This window comes from Podarcis pityusensis (genome assembly GCF_964106645.2).
Source record: "Podarcis pityusensis genome assembly, chromosome: 11".
NCBI lineage: Eukaryota > Metazoa > Chordata > Lepidosauria > Squamata > Lacertidae > Podarcis > Podarcis pityusensis.
The window spans coordinates 24925855-24945564 of NC_138036.1; the positions used below are offsets into that span (position 1 = coordinate 24925855).

At 43.1% G+C, this 19710-nt stretch overlaps 1 long non-coding RNA gene across 1 annotated transcript in view; it reads right to left on the minus strand.

Moving 5' to 3' along the window:
* Positions 1 to 13280: 13280 nt before the first annotated feature.
* LOC308458573 overlaps positions 13281 to 19710 on the minus strand; it is a 95626-nt gene continuing 89196 nt past the window's right edge. The window contains exon 2 of the long non-coding RNA XR_013977570.1: positions 13281 to 13560. This is a non-coding gene — a long non-coding RNA (uncharacterized lncRNA). The remainder of the gene's footprint in view (positions 13561 to 19710) is intronic.

Here is a 19710-nt window from a genome sequence, read left to right on the forward strand (position 1 = left end):
TTTCAACAGCAAGTTATACATTCTTGACAAATTCTTAGTTTTGGGATCTAACAGTTCTGTTTCCAATTTTGATTTTTCCACCTGGAAGCCAATTTTCTTCTCCAGATTGTATGCCTCCATTATCTGATAATAATGAAGCCAATCTCGCACTTTATTTTTTAGTTTTTCAAAACTCTGCAATTTCAGTTTATCTCCCTCTTGTTCCAGAATTTCCCAATATTTCAGCCATTTGGCCTCCATATTGAGCTTTTTCAGAGCCTTCGCTTCCATCGGTGACAGCCATCTTGGAGTTTTATTTTCAAGTAGATCCTTATATCTTATCCAAACATTAAACAATGCTTTCCTGACAATATGCTTCAAGGGTGGGGAACCTTTGTCAGTCCATGGCTGCATACCCTCCAATTTGCCAATGAAAATCGGAATGTGCATCTTTCGGTGCCGGGCTCTCGCAGGAGCCAGCTGACCTGTTTCGAGAGAGCGGTACTACTGCAAGCTCCATCACCAGCTGCAAGCACCAGCGCTGGGCGGCAGCAACAACGGGGCATTCCAGGATCCAATCAGAAGCTGAGGTGGCTTCTGAAATTCTGGGGTGTCCTGGGAAAATCAGGACAGTTGAGGGGTATGTGACTGCATCCCTTTCTGGGCAACTGAGGGGAACTTGCCAGTGGTGTTCAGGCAACTGTGGGTGGTGCAATAGATGTGCATTTTACCTTTGTACAGTAGACTAGTTTCCACACACATCTCGATAAGAGCCAACTCCTGGGGGTTGAGGTCTCTTTGCCCCCCCATAACATATTTGAGGAGACCGGGCCCCTCAAAGTTGATGGGCATTGCCATTCAAATGATGTGTTTGTGCCGCATCATGTGATTATGTAGGGCAGGGCTTACCTGGTCCCATATTGCGCCCCTGCAGACCTCTATCATCCATCCAGACAACCAAGAAGCATTATCAGAACTCAAGGAAATATTGCAGCGAGAGAAAACACTTGGAGTGTTTGATGAGAGGAGAAAGAGTCTTGAATGTAAGACAGAGAGGCCTGGAAAGGCACATTTGGCAGCCGGCCTGATGCCGTCTCCCTCTGCACCAAGCTATCCTAGCCAGCAGCCGTCTATCAACAAAAAAACCACACAACATGCACATTCAGACTTTGAGATGGAGAACAACAGAAGGCAATTCTACCCTGGTCTCAGTTAATGGTGATCAGTTCTCCCTTTTCTGGAAGCAAAAGAAAAGCTTCATCCACTGAGCTAAGGCAGAGCCCCTTCACCACCAGACCATTTTGCCCCACATAGCATCTCCAGTTGTGGCAAGTGCTGATGCCTCAGAAAAATGGGATGGAACCCCAACTCAGGATCTCAAACTGTGTGTTGTGGGGGGATCATTCCTGACTAGTGGAAGGTCTGTGCTGAGGCAGCTGATTATACTTTCTCTATTTGAGCTTCTTCGAGAAGATGGGGAGTGAAAATCTGTTCCTTTTTTTCCCTTTCCCTTTTACAGCGGCCTAAGCCCACTTAAAGCCAGGGAATCTACTCAAAGGTAAGCCAGGAGCAGCACTGAGAACTATTTGAAATGACAACTGAAAGAATTGGTAGTTACAAAGTAGCTATGCTGCTAATCCCCAAACTGTCAACACGCTTTTATTTTTTTATTTTTTTAGAAAGTAAGACTAATTTTTTCCCAGGTGAGCCATTAAATTTCATAATCAAGAGAAAGCTGTGGTGGCAGCTAGACGCCCATCGGTGGTGACGGAGTACCTGCCTCTTTCCACCGCTGGGAATAATTAGAGCGAAATGAAACTGCAAACATCAATAGCGAAGAGGGGAGGGAAGATGTGAAGAATTCCAGTTAGAAATCCTGAGATTTGTTCTTGCTTGTTACTGTGAAATATAGATTTTAATGCCCTAAAGACTTTAAAACCACAATGCCCATTCAAAGGCTTTGAAATACAAAAGAAACAAAAGCTTAAGTTTTCAAACAGAAGAAAAGGCATATATATATATATATATAAAATTTCAAGAGACATATTTTGAAAACAGAATCTAGGATCCAGGCTGCATACAAAACCCCATACATTTAAAGCACGGAACATCCTCTAAAGAAAGCTGGAAACTGTAGTTTACCCTCCATAAAGCGACAATTCCCAGCACCCTTAATAAACTGCAGCTCCCAGGATTCTTTGAGAGAAGTCAAGTGATTGAAATATATGGTGTTTATGCAGCCACAATTGCATTTACGTGTTTGTGTGTGTGTTGCAAAGACTTATGGAGAGGAAGAGCAACCTTGGAGCAACCAAACTGTACTACTACTAATCATCATTATCATCATTTCACATTTTAAGTAACATAATTCGATATCTCTAAATCAGAGATTTAGGAATGACCTATGACTCATGAAAACAACTGGAAGGCCACTGATTCTCCACCCCCGGGTTAGGTGTTGCCAATCATACACAAATAACCTAAAACCCTATTTTCATTCACACACACACAAACAAACCCACACACACAAATATAGTGATGGTAATGATGATAATGATGATGATGATGATGATGATGATATATTATTTATACCCCACCCATCTGGCTGGGTTTCCTCAGCCACTCTGGGCAGCTTCCAACAAAAGATTAAAATACATTAAGACTCTGTCATCAAAAACTTCCCTAAACAGGGCTGCCTTTGGTTGTCTTCTAAATGTGAGGTAGTTGTTTATTTCTTTGACATCTGGTGGGAGGGCATTCCACAGGGTGGGAGCCACTACTGAGAAGGCCCTCTGCCTGATTCCCTGTAACTTGGCTTCTCGCAGTGAGGGAACCACCAAAAGGCTCTTGGTGCTGGACCTCAGTGTCCGGGCAGAACGATGGGGGTGGAGACACTGATAAGTTTCCCTGTTGCCAGACAGGCAGGCAGGGAAGGAAGAGGTTCTGTTTTTTTCTGGCAGTGAAAGGGGAAAGTGAGGAGTGGAAAACACAATTATGGAATGGGCAAAAATTCTCATTTTTGTAATCTTCAATTCAATTCTCCACACCTCCTCAGGAATGTGTGATTTATTTGCTTTTTTTAAACCCTCAGGAAATTTTTTGCAGCATTTTAGCATGAATTTCTCTCAATAAGCACATTTTTGTATGCAGTTTGGACTAATTTATACATTCCCCCGCCAATTTTTCCCTAACATGATGCATTTAGTATGTCGTTTTCACCCCCATATTCTTCTGTATTGCACACCCATCACTAATGTATGCATTTTTGCTACACATCATTTGATGGGAGATATGCATTGTGCAATTCAAAAAAACCCACCATGAAATCAAAGGATACTTGTGTTTTGATGCACATATTGGTTCAAGAAGTGCAAATTAGGCAGCTTTTCATTAAAATGAAAATACAATCAAATTTCTTCCTCCACTCCCACATTGAGGAATATAATTTGGGAAGCTGTGGATTTTTATTAATGAGGAAGAAAGTAAGTGGGCTGATTTTCACATGTTGGGAACAAGATCAGCAATTTGCTTGCGCTTGACGAAAGCTGTTAGCTTTCTTCAAAATAAACACAGACAAAGGGCAACGAATTGTGGGCTTGATTCTTTATATAGTGCAGCCTCATTTACACAGATAGCCTGGGGAACATCCAGAACATTTAGATAATCAGGGATTTGATAAATGGGAGTGCTTTGAGCACAAGGTTAGATCAGCAAAGAGTTATATAAGGGATGTGCGGTGATTTAAGCTAATGATTAATTTTGGACGACTAAGGTTGCAGTCCTATGCATACTTACTTAGGAGTAAGGCACACTGGACAGAGTCAGCCTTACTTCTGTGTAAACATGTATGGGATTGTGCAAGCTCAGTGCGATTTACTTCCGCGGCAAAGCATGCTTAAGACTGCATCACATCATGCTGATAGCAAGAGTACTATATCCAAATAAGTCTGCTCTGCTTTCTTCAATGTAACCAACAGCATTGGCACCTCAGGCTCATTTGGTGGAAGTGCTTCTGGGACTGGCCCCACTGTGTGCTCTTCCCCTTTTGCTTCAGAGTTTTCCTTCCTCAGCCCCTGAAGAAAAGGAACCTGATTCTAGACTCGTGACAGAAAGCACCCCTGAATGTAACAGCTGCCCCCCAAACTACCCATCTCTCAGGGGAGCTGGGAATATGAAGCAATATTCTTCAGTTCCCAGTAGGCCTAGAGCAGTGAGCAGTGGAGTCACTGGATTCCGTAAGTCGCCATATTCCTAGATGCGCCATTCTCTTTAATAGTTACGCTGCCTGAAGTATTATATTTCTAGTTAATTATAAATGTGTTAGAATTGCTATTTCTGGCAACACTTTTAAAAAGAGCAATTGGAGAAGAAGAAGAAATCCCCAATGGTAATCACTGTGACAATATTTTTCTTAATAAACTAAATCAACATCAAATGAGAAGGGTCTTAGTTTAGCTAGATCATTATTTACTGTTAAGCCCATTCATTTACACTAATGATTGTACGCCTGTTGGGAGTTACAGATTTATTTATTTATTTTAATTTAGCAAATAGGCAGATAAATAATAAGAAAGGAACAAAGAATCTTAGAGAGGGAAGCATTTCTTTGTTTGCAGTTTGGCTAATCCAAAGGCTCAGAACGAGTTACCTAATGTTCCAATTGTTTGTTTGCTTGCTTAGGCTTACAGCACACCCCATCCTCAAAAATTAAGACTGCAGTGCTATACACACTTACTTGGGAGTAAGCCTCATTGAAATCATTGGGACTTATATCTGAGTAAATGTGCAGAGAATTGCACTGTAAGAATATCTTTGTGCCAGCATAGGCTTGCCTAAATAAGAATGTTTTAAGCAGGTGCCAAAAAGAGTACAGTGAATAGGCCTGGTGTCAATTGGCAGTGAGTTCCACAGTGTAAGTGCTGCCACACTAAAATATAGTTTTCTTACCAGTATAGAATAAGTATTATGTGCCAGTTCCACAGATCAAAGCAGTCAAGTGGGCATGTATGGAGTAAGGCAACTGTGCAAATGAAACTGGTCCCAAACTGTTAAGGGTTTTATACACAAATAGTCATATATATTGCAAGGAGCGTAGATAGAAGAAATTGTCAGGATACACCGGCGGCCCCATGCAGCCCCCGAGATGAGACCTCTCTGGGCATCTTCCTGGTGTTGCGTAGCTCTGGGACGTCCATAAATCATCAGTCCCGGCACGTTCCAGCAACACGAAGCAGATGCCTACATGCACACTCACTCAGCAGAGTTCAGCAGAAACAATGTGGAGAATTGTGTGCTCATTCTAAGCTTTTATTCATCAATATTTACAGGACAAACGATCATGGCGTCCTCTCACTTCAGCTCCGAGAGAGAACTGAAAGTAAAAAGTACAGAAACAGAAAAGCGGAAGAGATAAGGCTAACTTCCGTTCTCAGGCTTTTCCAAGCCTAGAAAGTAAACATGGACATGTGATGTAACAATCACACACCCAGCAACGGAGGACTGATATACTAACAGAAATGTCATGGTGTATCTGCAACAGCGAAACCAAACACCTTCATTTGCCCCAGATGCAATAAAACTTGTCTTTCCTGTATTGGTCTCTGCAGCCACAGCAGGCGCTGTAACTCTCCAATTGTTTGTCTTTATCCCCAAGATGGACCAACAAAGTAACACCTTGAACTTGGCCTGGTAGCAAACCAGCAGCCAGTGCAGATCTCTCATTGGTGTTATATGTTGACAGGCTCTCACTCCTGTTGGCAACTGTGCTGCAGCATTCTGCACTGACTGCAGTACATAGAACTAGCACAGTCTTCAGTCTTGAAGTCAGCAATGTAAAAAGATTTGTGCAAGGTCAGCCAAGCAGTGAGCTTCATGGCTGAATGGGGGATTTGAAACTTGGTCTCTCCTGAGTCCCAGTCCAACACTTTTAACCACAAAAAAGCCACACTGGCTCTAATCTGCAGTCAAACAACACCTCCCCACCTTCTGAATTTAATGCTGGCTTGGGGGGCATGGCTCAAGATTACTACACCCAAGCACTAATGTATAAATTAAGCTATTTTGTCTTATGTGGGTCAGCACATTGGTCCAGCAGCCCTGCATCACGCCTGCTAGTGGCAGCATGCCAAGGTCCCAACCCTGCAACTGAGAACTTTCGAACAGAAAAGCCCAGCAATTGACCTTGGAACTATCTCTGCCATTGAGCTGTGACCTGACTCAGCGTGGTGGCTCACAAGTTGGCTTGACACATTTACACCTGACATTCCTTAGAGTGAGTGGGAAACATTTTGCAGATGTATCTAAGTAAAAATAATAATAAAGTGTGTGAAATAGCTGCTGCCAAGCCAGCTTCTAGAACATGAGCTACTAAAAGTTCTTCCCATTCAAGAAGGCCAAAAATAGAACTTACATGCACGCAAATCCCTCCCCACTCTTCTCATTCCCTTTAGCATCACACCCTTTAATGCTGAATTCAGGTGGGCCGTGCCAATGGTTTGTAGGCACAATTTATATTTTAAACCACCCTGTGATCCTTGGATGAAGGGTGGTATAGAAATAATAATAATAATAATAATAATAATAATAATAATAATAATAATAATAAATTGCCCCACCAAGTAGAAAAGAGAAAAGGAATATCTGCATGCTTGGGTGAACCCTGAGGTTTGCAGAATTATTTGTTGTTGTTATTGTTTTTTAAAAACTTTATATTTACAGGAGGCCACTCTCATCCCCCAAAACAAACAGGAAAACATGCTCCCGTGCACTTTTGCAGGGGAGAGGGAAGGATCAGGGCCTGAATTCAGAAGTGTGGGAGGCAGGCAGCCAAGCCACCGACTCACAACATGAGCTCTCTGTATGTAGAGCAATGCTGGCAAGTTTCTGGCTCAAGATGACAAGGATGAGGAAGAAAGAGGTAGGAGGAGGTGGAGAGAAGTTGGAGAGCTTGATTTGAAGAGAAAGACATGGAGGCCAGCAGGCAGGGGAGAGACAAAAGCTGAGGGAAGGCAAGTTGCGCACTGAGCAACAGAGCAAAGAGGAGAAGAGGGAGACGGGAATGGGGTGAAGCGTCAGAATGGAGATGGGTCAACTTGCAAGAGGATTCATAGAATCTAGCAACACATTAATGCTCAGATGCTTCACAAGACAATACAGGACAAAGACATCTGGATGTGACCAAAGGAAAGTGGGGTTGCCTGAAGACTAAGTTTTAAGCAAGCACAATTCATGATACTGCAAAATATAACTTCTGATCCCTGGGCATGTCTGTTAAGGCATCAGTCTTAGCTTCCAATTTCCTGGCTTTGTGGAACTTAAGTCAAAATGAGAGAGCTTCAACTCTGATCTTAAATTGGCAAAGGTTGGTTTGAAAGAATAAATAAATCATTAAATAATATTTTGAACCCATTTTTATTCAGGAAATCGTTTAGTGCAGTTCATCCAATCCAACTGAATGAACTATTAGATTGATTAAGGAGGCCTTTTATTTTTCACAAAACTGTGTCAGGAAGTGTTGCAGTTGTATTACCAGTGGGATGCCTCTGAATAATGCAGTCTCATTCTTTCTGATAATTAAAACTAAGTTCTGAAGTTAGCACCTTCTTCCCCTGGAGACACTTGTAAAAATGTCAAGTGTCTCTCCTGGCGGAACCAAGCTCCATCCCACAGTAGAGACTAATATATTATCCAGCATTCTTGTCTTCTTTTTTTGGCCACATGGTTTCTCACTGGAGCAAACGGTACATTAAATAGTAGCTTGTGAAATAATTTCTGATCAAAGGGACTGCTATTATTATAAAAAAACTAGCTAGACAAGTATATGAGCATCACAAATAAGAACTAATGATTCCCTTTTCAGCGTAAAGCTAAACCTTTAAATATTTACTTATTGATATCTAAAAATAAAAATAAAATGCACCAAAACACTTTAAATCCCAGGGTTGTAACGGCGTTTACTTGTAAAGAAAAGAGCTACAGTGCCACCATCTGGACAGAAGAGAAACTAAAGCCATCCAATTTATCTTAAATTCTACTTTGGGGCAACTTTCATTTACTGTACTTTTGAATCCAGAAATATATTTGGTTAGAAAGTTAATAGCATTGGGTGGGGTTCAAGTAATGAATCCTGCTAGTGGAAGCCCATGCAACAACTTCAGCTAGCACAATAGACAGTCTCTCCTTTCTCCTCCCCCATGCACCCCAAAATTGCCCCAGGGGGGTCATCAGAACCCCCAGAACAGTAGGCGGAGAAGGGGAGTCATTCCACCTGGCAAACTTACACTGACAGAATTGTTGGTATAGTGCTACATTCTTCTTCTTCTTCTTCTTCTTCTTCTTCTTCTTTCTTCTTTGGTGATCACTCGTAGCCGAGTAAGATTGTCTTCCACAAACACGGTTTTAACAATGAGTCTGTAGGTGACTGTGGAGGCCAATTCTGGATCCACACGTCCTTCCACAGTGGGGACATTGGTTTCCGGGCAGGAGTTGACCATGGTGAGGGTTTGCCAAGCGTGCCTTCCTCTTAGCATGTTTCTCCCTTGCGTCCTGTGTTTGAGTGTCTTCAAAGCCCATGACACCTTTGGTAAAGGTTGTTCTCCAACTGGAGCGCTCGCAGGCCAGTATTTCCCAGTTGTCAGTGTTTATACTACATTTTTTTAGATTTGCCTTGTTGACCACCAGCATTACGCTTTTCATTTTTAAGTTCGGAATAGAGTAGTTGCTTTGGAAGACGATCATCAGGCATCCGCACAACATGACCAGTCCAACGAAGTTGATGTTGAAGAATCATTGCTTCAACACTGGTGATCTTTGCTTCTTCCAGTACACTGATATTAGTTCGTCTGTCTTCCCAAGTGATGTGTAAAATTTTTTGGAGACACCGTTGATGGAATCTTTCGAGGAGTTGGAGATGGCGTTTATAAGTGGTCCATGTTTCACAAGCATATAGTATGGTTGGTAGTACAATAGCTTTGTAAACAAGCATTTGGTTTCCCTGCAAATCCCCACTCAGCTATGAAGCTCACTGGGTGACCTTGGGATTGTCAGTGTCTCTCAGCCCAACCCACCTCACAGGCTGGTTGTGAAGATAAAATGGAGAGGAGGATAACCACGTATGCAGCCCTGAGCTCCTTGGAGGAAAGGTGGGTTATAAATGTAATAAACAAGACACATGAAAACTCCAACTTTGCACATCGAAAGGAACTGCAAAAGGAGAGAACAGAATTGCTCTGACCCTTTGGCCCAGCTGACCTTCTTTGTCAACCACATTTTACCAAGTTGAGCCAAGCAGCTTGAAATGAAAAGGGGCCTGTGTTTCTCCCTTTGCTTTCAGGCTGTGTAGCCATCACACAGTATGACCAAGATGTGTTTGCTTGTTATCAGAGGCTGCAGCAGCAGCACTCACTTGAATATCAGAGGATCACTGTCCCAGGATGATTGAGAAGGCAGCTTATAAATGAAGGGTGTGTCCTAGGGTCACTGCCTGTAAACAGAGGATAGGGTTCCTGAGCCTTTAATAAGGAATTGCAGCTTGCATGATTGGCTACCCTGGCTGAAATGTCATCTTCCACCGAACTATTAATGGTGCAGGAAGTGTTTCCTCTTTGTCATGTGGATCAGGCTGTAAGAATTATGAATTGGGAAATCTCCAGTTTGACTCTTACCTCTGTCAATGAGTTTTCCTAGATGACCTGAGACATACAACTTCCTTGCACAGTTGTCATCGGCCTGGCGTCTTAAAGGTTTTTTCCTTACAATTCTTTTTGTACTTTTGCGAACCTTTGCATTCCCCCAAGACTGCTGATACCTCTCTCTTGTGAATCGGTGGTACCATTTTGGCTACATAAGCAATGGCACTGGCACCTGAGCATTGGAAATAGAAGGAATTGTTGGAATTCTGCCTGGGTCAGAGGAATGTGCCACAGCGTAGGCACCGGCAGATATTCCTGTCGACCTCCCCGCGTCTCCACTCTGCTGATAAGCAGGCGAGGTCCGGCGATTCTTCTCAGATGTATGAGAGGAACACACCGTTCTTCCTCTCTCCCCTTTGGTGTCCCCAGGGAGGGGAAAGAAGCAGACAGAAAACTATTTACATCATTTATTTCTGCCTCTTACATCAGTACAGAGAATCATGTCTGCACTCAACAACAGCAAGAAGAAACTCCTCCCAAGTACATCCAGTACGGGTCATATGACACACACACACTGAGCTAACATCCGGTGCTCAGTACAGAATGGACTGCCCCTTTGTTCCCATGGCAACAGTCACAAACATCCTGTCTGGCTTTCCAGCCACAAGCAGCTGGCTGAGCTGCTAGAGCCTTTGCTTGCTGCAGCATTGGTGCTTTATGGTAACATACTCCCCCTAAAGTATCAATGTGTGCTGCGAGCAAAGCGTCATCCAGAGAAGAAAACAAACAGTTGTTATATTTATAACATTCCCCTGTTGTTTCAGTTCCACCCTTGGAACTACCCGCCACTGGTTTAACCAATGTACCTCTCTGGTTGTGTGACTTCGCATTACCTCGGTTAACAACTCTCTGTTGTGCCTTTGTCTCTGACTCAGACACAGCTTCAATCTGTCCTTGGTCGTTTACAATAGCAACATATGCAAGGTTAGCAAACTCCTTTGAATACCTCTTGGGTGGTACACCCTTCGTTGCTCTCTCAGACCTACGTAAGAGGTTCTGATCCTCTGTGCTCACTGGTTCAACCTTTGGACTCTCTGGAGAACCAGTACTAAGCTTAATCAATGGTTCATCCTCCTCTTCTGAGGGTCTAGTCATTATGTGAGATTTCCTCTCAATGACTGTGACAACTGAGCTGTCTGAGCTATCGCTGTCATCATCAGTACTACTGAACTCAATAAGATCAAACTCATCATCATCATCATCATCAGAATCCTCTGTGGGAAATGCGTGAACAATCAACCTCTCCTGTTCAGGAGCACTCTCTAGAAACCTTGTGAGAATCACCTGACCAGATTCAGACAAAATTACTCTGTAGAGACCTTTTTCATATCCCACAAAAATGCCTCTGGCATTCTTTACTCCACCTGGAGCTTCTGTTCTCACATGAGACCCGAAAACCTTAAAATAGGCAACAGAAGGTTTTCTATTGAACAGCTTCTCAAAAGGAGAACATCCCAACTCTGTTGAGACCTTTCTCAACCACACATGAAGATAGGACGCTAGCGATTCGGCCCAATATTCATGTGGCAAATGTGAACTCAGCAATTGCGCATTCATCCCCTTTTGCAATTCTTTGTTCACCCTCACACAGACCCCCCTGTTCCACGCTTCTTGCGAAACTGCAACTTTGTGGTCTATCCCTTTTTCATCCAGGAACTTCTGAAACTTCTGTAACAGAAAAATTTGCTTCTCATCTGTGAAAAGACAATCAATGTTAGCATCATGCATATTTTTAACCTTGTCACAAAACTCCTGAAACTTTTCTAAAGTTTCTTGTGGTTTCTCCATCATATAAACCCAAGAATAATTAGTGAAACAATCCACACACAAAAGGTAATACTTTGCACTGCCTCTAGATGGTTCTAGAGGACCAATCACATCAGCATACACCCGCTGAAATGCTCTGTCGACCTTCTTGGTGAGCTTCCTGGTGCTCACACTGGTCACACCTGCAAGAGAGATTTCGTTAGAAACAGAAGAATTACATTTCATGTAATCACTTTGATCAAAAGTCAACAAATACAGTCCATCTTTCTCTTTGGCAGTAAGAAACAGTTCTCCATCTTTGTAGATCTTGCAGCTTTTAGCATCATAGGACAGTTTCAGTCCTTTCTTTGCAATCTGCGACACGCTCAGCAGATTAAATCTCAGTTCTGGAACCAGGTAAACATCACTTATAGTCAAGTTCAGACTTTCAAGATACACAGTCCCAATTCCGGTTGCTTCCAACTCCTGACCGTTGGCCTGTTTCACAGTGAAGCTTTGCTTCTTCAACGTCGAAAACAGTCCTCTGTGCGGGCACAAATGTTTTGTACAGCCCGTGTCGATTATGAACGAGTTCCCAACATCTGGCGTGGTTCCTTTCGCCATCATAGCCTTTGCAGGTTTCACCCGGCACTTGGTACGGCTTTTGCCTGACGCCTCAGGCTTCGTAGAGCTGCTCTTTGCTCCTCTTGACTGGCGCGGCTTCTTACAGTTTCGCTGTAGATGCCCAGTCTGTCCACAATTGTAGCATCGGACAGCACTCAATGCTACACCATGCTCTCCAGTAGCATCAGCAGTGGGGGAATTAGAACTCTGTTCTTCCCTCCCCCTGTCAGCAACACCCATTGCACCTTGTTCAGGAACACCAACAGTTCCAACAGCCACAGTTCCTGCACTCTCCCCTCTGGGGTCAAAGCTCTCCTCAGCTTTCGTTGAGCTCTTAGGAACTTGGCCAGCATCATCTTGGCTCACCCCTTCTGGGGTAGTTATCCATCCAGACCCTGATGAATAACTGTCTCTGGTCAGGGGAGATGAGTTAGGCAAGTCTCCCCCCTTCTTGGCATCCATTTTGAAGCCAAGCCTCCAGCTCACACTGTCAAACAAACTGTAAAATCCAACAGTTGTTTTTTCCTTTCTCACGCAGCAAAACTGCAAGTTGTTTGCGCTCTTTGCACCTGGCAGCTAAACTCAGGCTGCTATTGAAAAGTCCCTTCCAAGAGCTCGTAAACTTGTAGCCAAAACATTCTCTGGTTTTGTTTCGCTTTCCCAGGCTTACACTCAGAGTCCAGCCCCTTTGCCAGTAACTTTCCAGGACCGTTACCTAGCAACAATGCATTTCAATAAGACATCTTATCTACCACAAAAATTTGTGGAATGCAGGCTTCAGCCTTCAAGCTGCAGGCCTCTTCTCCCGGAGCTCTTGTTTTCTTTGAAACGCAGCTCCGTGAACCAGGGAATTAATCTTCCTGCGTTCACACTTTTAGCCTGAAATGCAGCATACCTTGAACTTTGTTGCTCTGGAAAACACCTCTTCTTTCCATCAGCTGTCTGTGGAGCCTCTGGCTTTTCTTCCTCCTTGGAGCAGAGGAGGACAATCCACCAGCCTCTCATGCAGATGTCCGATGAATCGCAACCATCCGAAGGCTGCCACTGTTGGAATTCTGCCTGGGTCAGAGGAATGTGCCACAGCGTAGGCACCGGCAGATATTCCTGTCGACCTCCCCGCGTCTCCACTCTGCTGATAAGCAGGCGAGGTCCGGCGATTCTTCTCAGATGTATGAGAGGAACACACCGTTCTTCCTCTCTCCCCTTTGGTGTCCCCAGGGAGGGGAAAGAAGCAGACAGAAAACTATTTACATCATTTATTTCTGCCTCTTACATCAGTACAGAGAATCATGTCTGCACTCAACAACAGCAAGAAGAAACTCCTCCCAAGTACATCCAGTACGGGTCATATGACACACACACACTGAGCTAACATCCGGTGCTCAGTACAGAATGGACTGCCCCTTTGTTCCCATGGCAACAGTCACAAACATCCTGTCTGGCTTTCCAGCCACAAGCAGCTGGCTGAGCTGCTAGAGCCTTTGCTTGCTGCAGCATTGGTGCTTTATGGTAACAGGAATATCTTGTGAACTGCCCTGAGGTCTTTTGATGAAGTGCGGTATGTAAACCTAATAAATAATACAAATGCTATATAATCAATTGGTTTGCCAGCTGTAGATCTTCCTGGAGGACCTGTCTTACAGTGTCGCCTGCATGGGAGTGTTTCTAACATCTGTCCGGAAACTTCAAGTAGTGCAAAATGCTGCTGTCAGGCTATTGTCTGGCACTCCAGGATCAGGGTATATAACACATATCTTATTTTATCTTCATTGGCTTCCGATTTGTTTCCAAACTTGATTCAAAGTGCTGCAACTAACCTAGAACTGAACCATTTGGGGGCATTGAAGGCTGTTTCAGAACCTGCCTGTTCCTATATGGACTTGCATGACCTTTGAGGCCAGCCTCAGAGTCCTTGTTCTCTGTTCTGTCTAAATATGAGATCAAGCAGTCAGGGACAAGAGACACGGCTGTGGAACTCCCTTCTGGAGTGGATTCATGAGGTTCCCTCTCTTGCCATCTTTCAGTGGATGACAAAAACATTTTCAAAGAAAACCTGCTGTTTTATGCTGTCCTCAATGAAGCTGGAGTATTGCTGCCTCTTGCTGTCTTTATTGTTGATTTTTTTAAAATGGTGTGTTGTTTTATTATTGCGTTGTTTGCATTATATTTCCTTCTTATTGTAAGCAGCAAGGATGTTCCCCATTCTGTGCCACTAAACCACAAGTAAGGGCTACAGCAGTGGTAGTGGCCTCTAGAAAGCCCATTGCTCCTTTGTGGGCTTGTCAACTTTTTCTTCCGAAGGCTCCTGTGTCTCTGAAAAGTGGGTGGCACAGAGAAGTGAAACAGGAGCAACTAAAATGAACATGGAGATACAGTTGTCTTTGTCACTCCTCCTATCTGTAACTCTGTCTGTTACCTGCCATTCTCATAAGCACAGGGCCCTCTCAGAATACAATATCATTGATTCTAATTTCCATATGACACTGTCAGAAGAATGGTACTCACAGAGACATTTGTGGCTCTCTGGATGTGGGATCCAGCTCCCATCAGCCATACCCAGGAAAGCCAGTAGTCAGGGATGATGGGAGTTGTAGTCCAATGGTATCTGAGGGTCCACAACTTCCCTATCCCCACCCCAGTAAGGGAAAGTGAGGGTAAATATCTTCCAAAAGATGTAACTTTACATTTATTTTCTTTGCATGATTTGTGCTCTCTCTCTGTTCTTCTATTCATGATGAATCTTGAATGCCTGCATCGTATCAAAACAGACAGCTGGAAACATATAGCTGTAGCTAAATAAACATTTTACTTTCAAAGGAAGTGTCACTACAACATTGAAATCAGCATTTCTGTTATCTGATAATACCATTGTTTATAAACACCATTACTACTTTTCAAGATCAAGCTAAAAAGCCTCTCAAAGTTGGCCTTGCAGGGCTCTTCAGTTAAAAGGCTTTTGATGTTTTCATTATGATTTATTTTCAGGTGACCTTACAGAAGCTTGAGTTGACATGTAGGTACAAAAAGCTCTTCAAAAATACATTACTTCTCCCTGTGACCTAAAAACTGATCCGGAACAAGACAGAAAGGAGTAAACAAGCCAATTTATTCCAGAGCATTCAAATCTTTCATATAATTATACTATTTATACAACCTTGTACTAATTCTAACCATGACTACTTAAAACGATTTACACTGCACCATTTGTCAAAGTGGAATATTATTGAAAACATGTTTTTAGATGGTAAATATTGCATTAGTTTACACAAAACACTCTGAAAAGGAAGGGGGGTGTTCAACTGGGGGGAAGGGGGAAGGAATAATTTTGGTTTTTAAAAATAATGGTTCAGTGATATATTTGATCAACAGTGACAGACATCATCATTATCTCTTTTGATATTCCCTGGCTTTACCTGATTTATATCTGGCTAATGATTTGCCACCTGAAAAAGAATGATCAAAGGGGTCAATCAAATCATCAGCTGGAAGAAATGTTTTTAGGCTTATATATAAGAGGTCTTCAACTCTAAAGCCCCCCATGCAGACTTCCGGGCAGGCCTGGCCCTACCATTTGGCAGAGTGAAGCGGGCATGGCAGCTGGCAGATGCTGGCAGGGAGTGGGCAGGAGTATGGAATGGCTGTAAGGTGAATTAGCAGAGAGCTGTGTGTGCTACATTGTCTGCCCATTGTGACCCACAAGCTAACTTTCTGCCCTCAGTTGTGGTGGTGAAGACCATTCTGAAGCAAGATTCAGTTGCCAGTCGGGGGCGGGGGGCAGGCGGGCGATCTACGTACATTAAAAACATAGTGAAAATGCTTTTTTTAAAAATCATTTTGAAAAATGCATTGAATTTGCTATAGCCATCTAGTGTCACAATTGTATATTGCACCTTACAACACATTCCAAACGTTTTTATTTGCAGCTGTATAGCTGAGTCCTGGGTAGCTTCTCTGTATTGTCCAATCTTTCATATCTGGCAGCAAAATGCTTTGGGATGGCCCAAAGTAAATGTATCTCTGCCTTTCAAGTTTTTGTAAATCACCACTGTGGGGTGGGGGAGTGGGGTAGAGAGAGAGATAGCAGATCTAGATTGGGACTGTAAGCATGAAGGAGAGGGGAGTTAACTTTTTTCCTCACATCATTTTCCAGGTGAAAATCCTCCCCTCAAAAAGCTTCTTTTTGCCCTGAATATATGTGTGTGTGCCTGTGCGTGCACATTTGTATAATGTAAACAGGTGTCAGCAAACCCATTTCAATGTGATGCTGAACACATGGGACCCTGCGCAGAGGAGATTTCAAAAAGTGTCCAGCAAAGCAGACCTCAGAGCCAAACTAGACAGGACAGTGGATGTATTACTGCATTTAAAATTCCCTAAAAAATGGAAATGGCTGCTGTTGGAGGAACCCAGCAGAGCTAGGACTGTAGTGGGTGAGGAGGAAGAGTTTAACCCTTTACCCCCAGCTGTACTAACAATCAAAACTGTCCCCTTCATGATGTTGCTATTTGCAATTTCCCAAAGGCTAAAAATTCAGCCTCCCTGCCTGCCATGGTCTGGATCCTTCTCTGTTTCCCCTGAAGCTTTTAGGTTTAGGTGCACATTAAACCAATAATGTATTTAACTTTATGTCTAGATTGGCTTGGCTTTCTGGGTGAATTAAGACAACCATGCCCTACACATCTTCCCCAACTTTTGCCAGTTAGTCATCTGGCTAATATATGAGAAATATTTTCTGTAGGGATCTGGGGTGTCGGTTTAGGATATATATATACACACACACACACACACACACACACAGCCACTAGTTTGTGGCCATGAGCAAAACAGAGATTAGGGATGAGAGGCAGAAACAGGACTAGAGATGACAAATACTGCCACCTAGTGCTATAATTGCCATTGCGTACATCTGTTAAATGAAATAAAATAAATCTAGCAGTGTGTATGAAAAACACTTGATATCCTCCTCTTCCTGCCTTACCACACACACACACACACACACACGTGTGTGAAGTGCTCCCCATAGTGGTCAGTCAGATTTCTTCAGGAAGCCCATGAGCATGAAGCCAAACTCACTTCCATGCTTTTGTCCCACACCTACTGTTATTTACTGGCTTACTGCACAGTGGACGTTCTACTTAGTTATCACGTTTAATAGCCACTGATAGATTGATCCCCCAGGGAATTGATGGAGGCTAGCGAGTGGCACTGTGGGTTAAACCACAGAGCCTAGGACTTGCCAATCAGAAGGTCGCGGTTCGAATCCCCGCAACAGGGTGAGCTCCTGTTGCTCGGTCCCTGCTCCTGCCAACCTAGCAGTTCGAAAGCACATCAAAGTGCAAGTAGATAAATAGGTACCGCTCTGGCGGGAAGGTAAACGGCATTTCCGTGCGTTGCTCTGGTTCGCCAGAAGCGGTTTAGTCATGCTGGCTACATGATCCGGAAGCTGTACGCCGGCTCCGTCAGCCAATAAAGCGAGATGAGCGCAACCCCAGAGTCGGTCACGACTGGACCTAATGGTCAGGGGTCCCTTTACCTTTACTAGATCTAGTAATAGTTATCACTCAGCCACCAGTTAGCTAGTGGGCTAAGTTCAAGGTGTTGGTATTGCTGTACATCTACCCAAATGATCACCGCACTCTGCTGGAGAATCTCCTGTAGATAGCATTGTATCAGGAGGTCCATTCTGTACAAAGTCAGAATTGGGCCTCTAGTGTGGTGGCACCTACCCTTTGGGACCCCCTCCCATTGCTTATCAGACAGGCACCATCTTTACTGTCTTTTTTGTTTCAATAAGCCTTTTAAGTGGATATTTTTTATCCACTTAAATCTGCATCTGTATTGGATCTGAAATTGTTTTTTGTATATGTTTTATTGTTAAATCTCTCTTTTTGATAATAATTTTTATTAGTTTTCAATCACAATCCAATATCGTTAAATCTCCTTTCATTGGAAGCAAGTTTCATTGGAAGCAAGTAAAAAACTGAACTAAGGAAATTGGTTGGGGTGATCTGAATTTCACCAGAAAATAGTTTTTTGACTTTTTAAAAATGAAAACGTTTTTTGACAACTCTGGGAGTACTACATAGCCACAAATAATTTAAGCTGAAAATGAAGGAGCATCTCCACCCCAATTGTTCAGCCCAAACACTGAGATCCAGCTCCGAGGGCCTTCTGGCAGTTCCCTCATTGCAAGAAGTGAAGTTATATGACCTTCCATAGACAGTTGAAGGCAGCCTTGTATTGAGAAACTTTTAATGTTTGGTGTATCATGTGATCTTTTGCATTCTGTTGGAAGCCTCCTAGAGTGGCTGGGGCAACCCAGTCAGATGGGGTGGGGTACAAGTAATATATCAATAATAATAATAATAATAATAATAATAATAATAATAATTCATCCTGCAAACTTGGGCCAGGGGATGAAAAGCATAGTCTTTAAATTGCTCCAAGTTTCTCCCCACAATGGCCAAATTATCAGTAGACTGTCCCCATACAAAAGAGGTCAGGGCTTCTGCGCAGCGGATCACTGTCTAGAAGAGGGAATTGTCATGAAGCTGCACCTGCTGAAATCCCACCCACCCCCAACTTACAGAGCCTTGTCCTCTTTTTGCTTATTGGCACCCTAATTGGCAGTGACATGCAGTAAACCTCTGCTGCAGATAAGCAGAGTCTCATTAGTGTCCCTGGGCTTTAGCCTAGGATTGTAGATGAGTTAGAGGGATTTTCTCAAAGGTGCATATGGCTAAGATATGAAAATGAAGCATCTTTTTTTAAAAAAGAAAAGAAAAGATCCCAGCTTCCAATAAAAGATTCTGCAGCAAGCGTGAACAGCGAAAGCTTTTTGACATGGACTGGAGTTGTTAAGAAGGGTCCAGGAATCCGTAGTGATGGAATATCCAAGCACCAGTTACAGTTGTTGTAACAAAGAAACAAAGAACGAAAAATATACTTTCTCTGCAGTCACTGATTAATTCAGCTCCCTTCTCTAGGTGAGCAGGTTGTTTGTATCATCAAGACTTAATAGGAACACAGGTCACTTGGTCAGTATTCCCCAACATGGTGAGATGGATTGCATTTCTATTTATTTAAATTATTATTTCTAAATTTGCATCTGTACATATAAATTAGCATATGCAAGCTGGTGATTTGCAACTGGTCGTCATGATGCTAAACCACTTGGAACAAAATGAAGCCAAAAGGCTCTTGCATATTTCTTGATGAACACTTAGTTTGCGAGTCTCTTTCCCCTCCAGTGCCTCTGCTGTGTAAGAGTGTAATTCTCAGTTGCATCTCAATGCTAAATGTTCCTGCTTGCCAAAGGTCAGGCTCCCGCAGAGGACGCCAGTTTCTATAACAAAGAGTTGTCAAGGGATTAAGCTGTGGTGTCACAATCACACCCTAGCCTACAGACATCAGATTTCCTCCTGTATATGGGCAGATCTTTTGAGTAATGTTGAGAACAGTCAGCAGATAGCATCTCAACATAAAAAACTCACCACTGCCCAGGCTCAAGGCAAAAGGTCAAAGGCAGAGGACAAATAATGAGGAACTGCAGGGGCAAAAACCTGAACAAGGAACGCTCAGGGAAGAAGTGTTAAAATGATTACAATGCCTGCACCAATTTGTGTTGGATAGGTCTTAGATGATGGGGTTAAGCTGTGGACAGACATAAGCC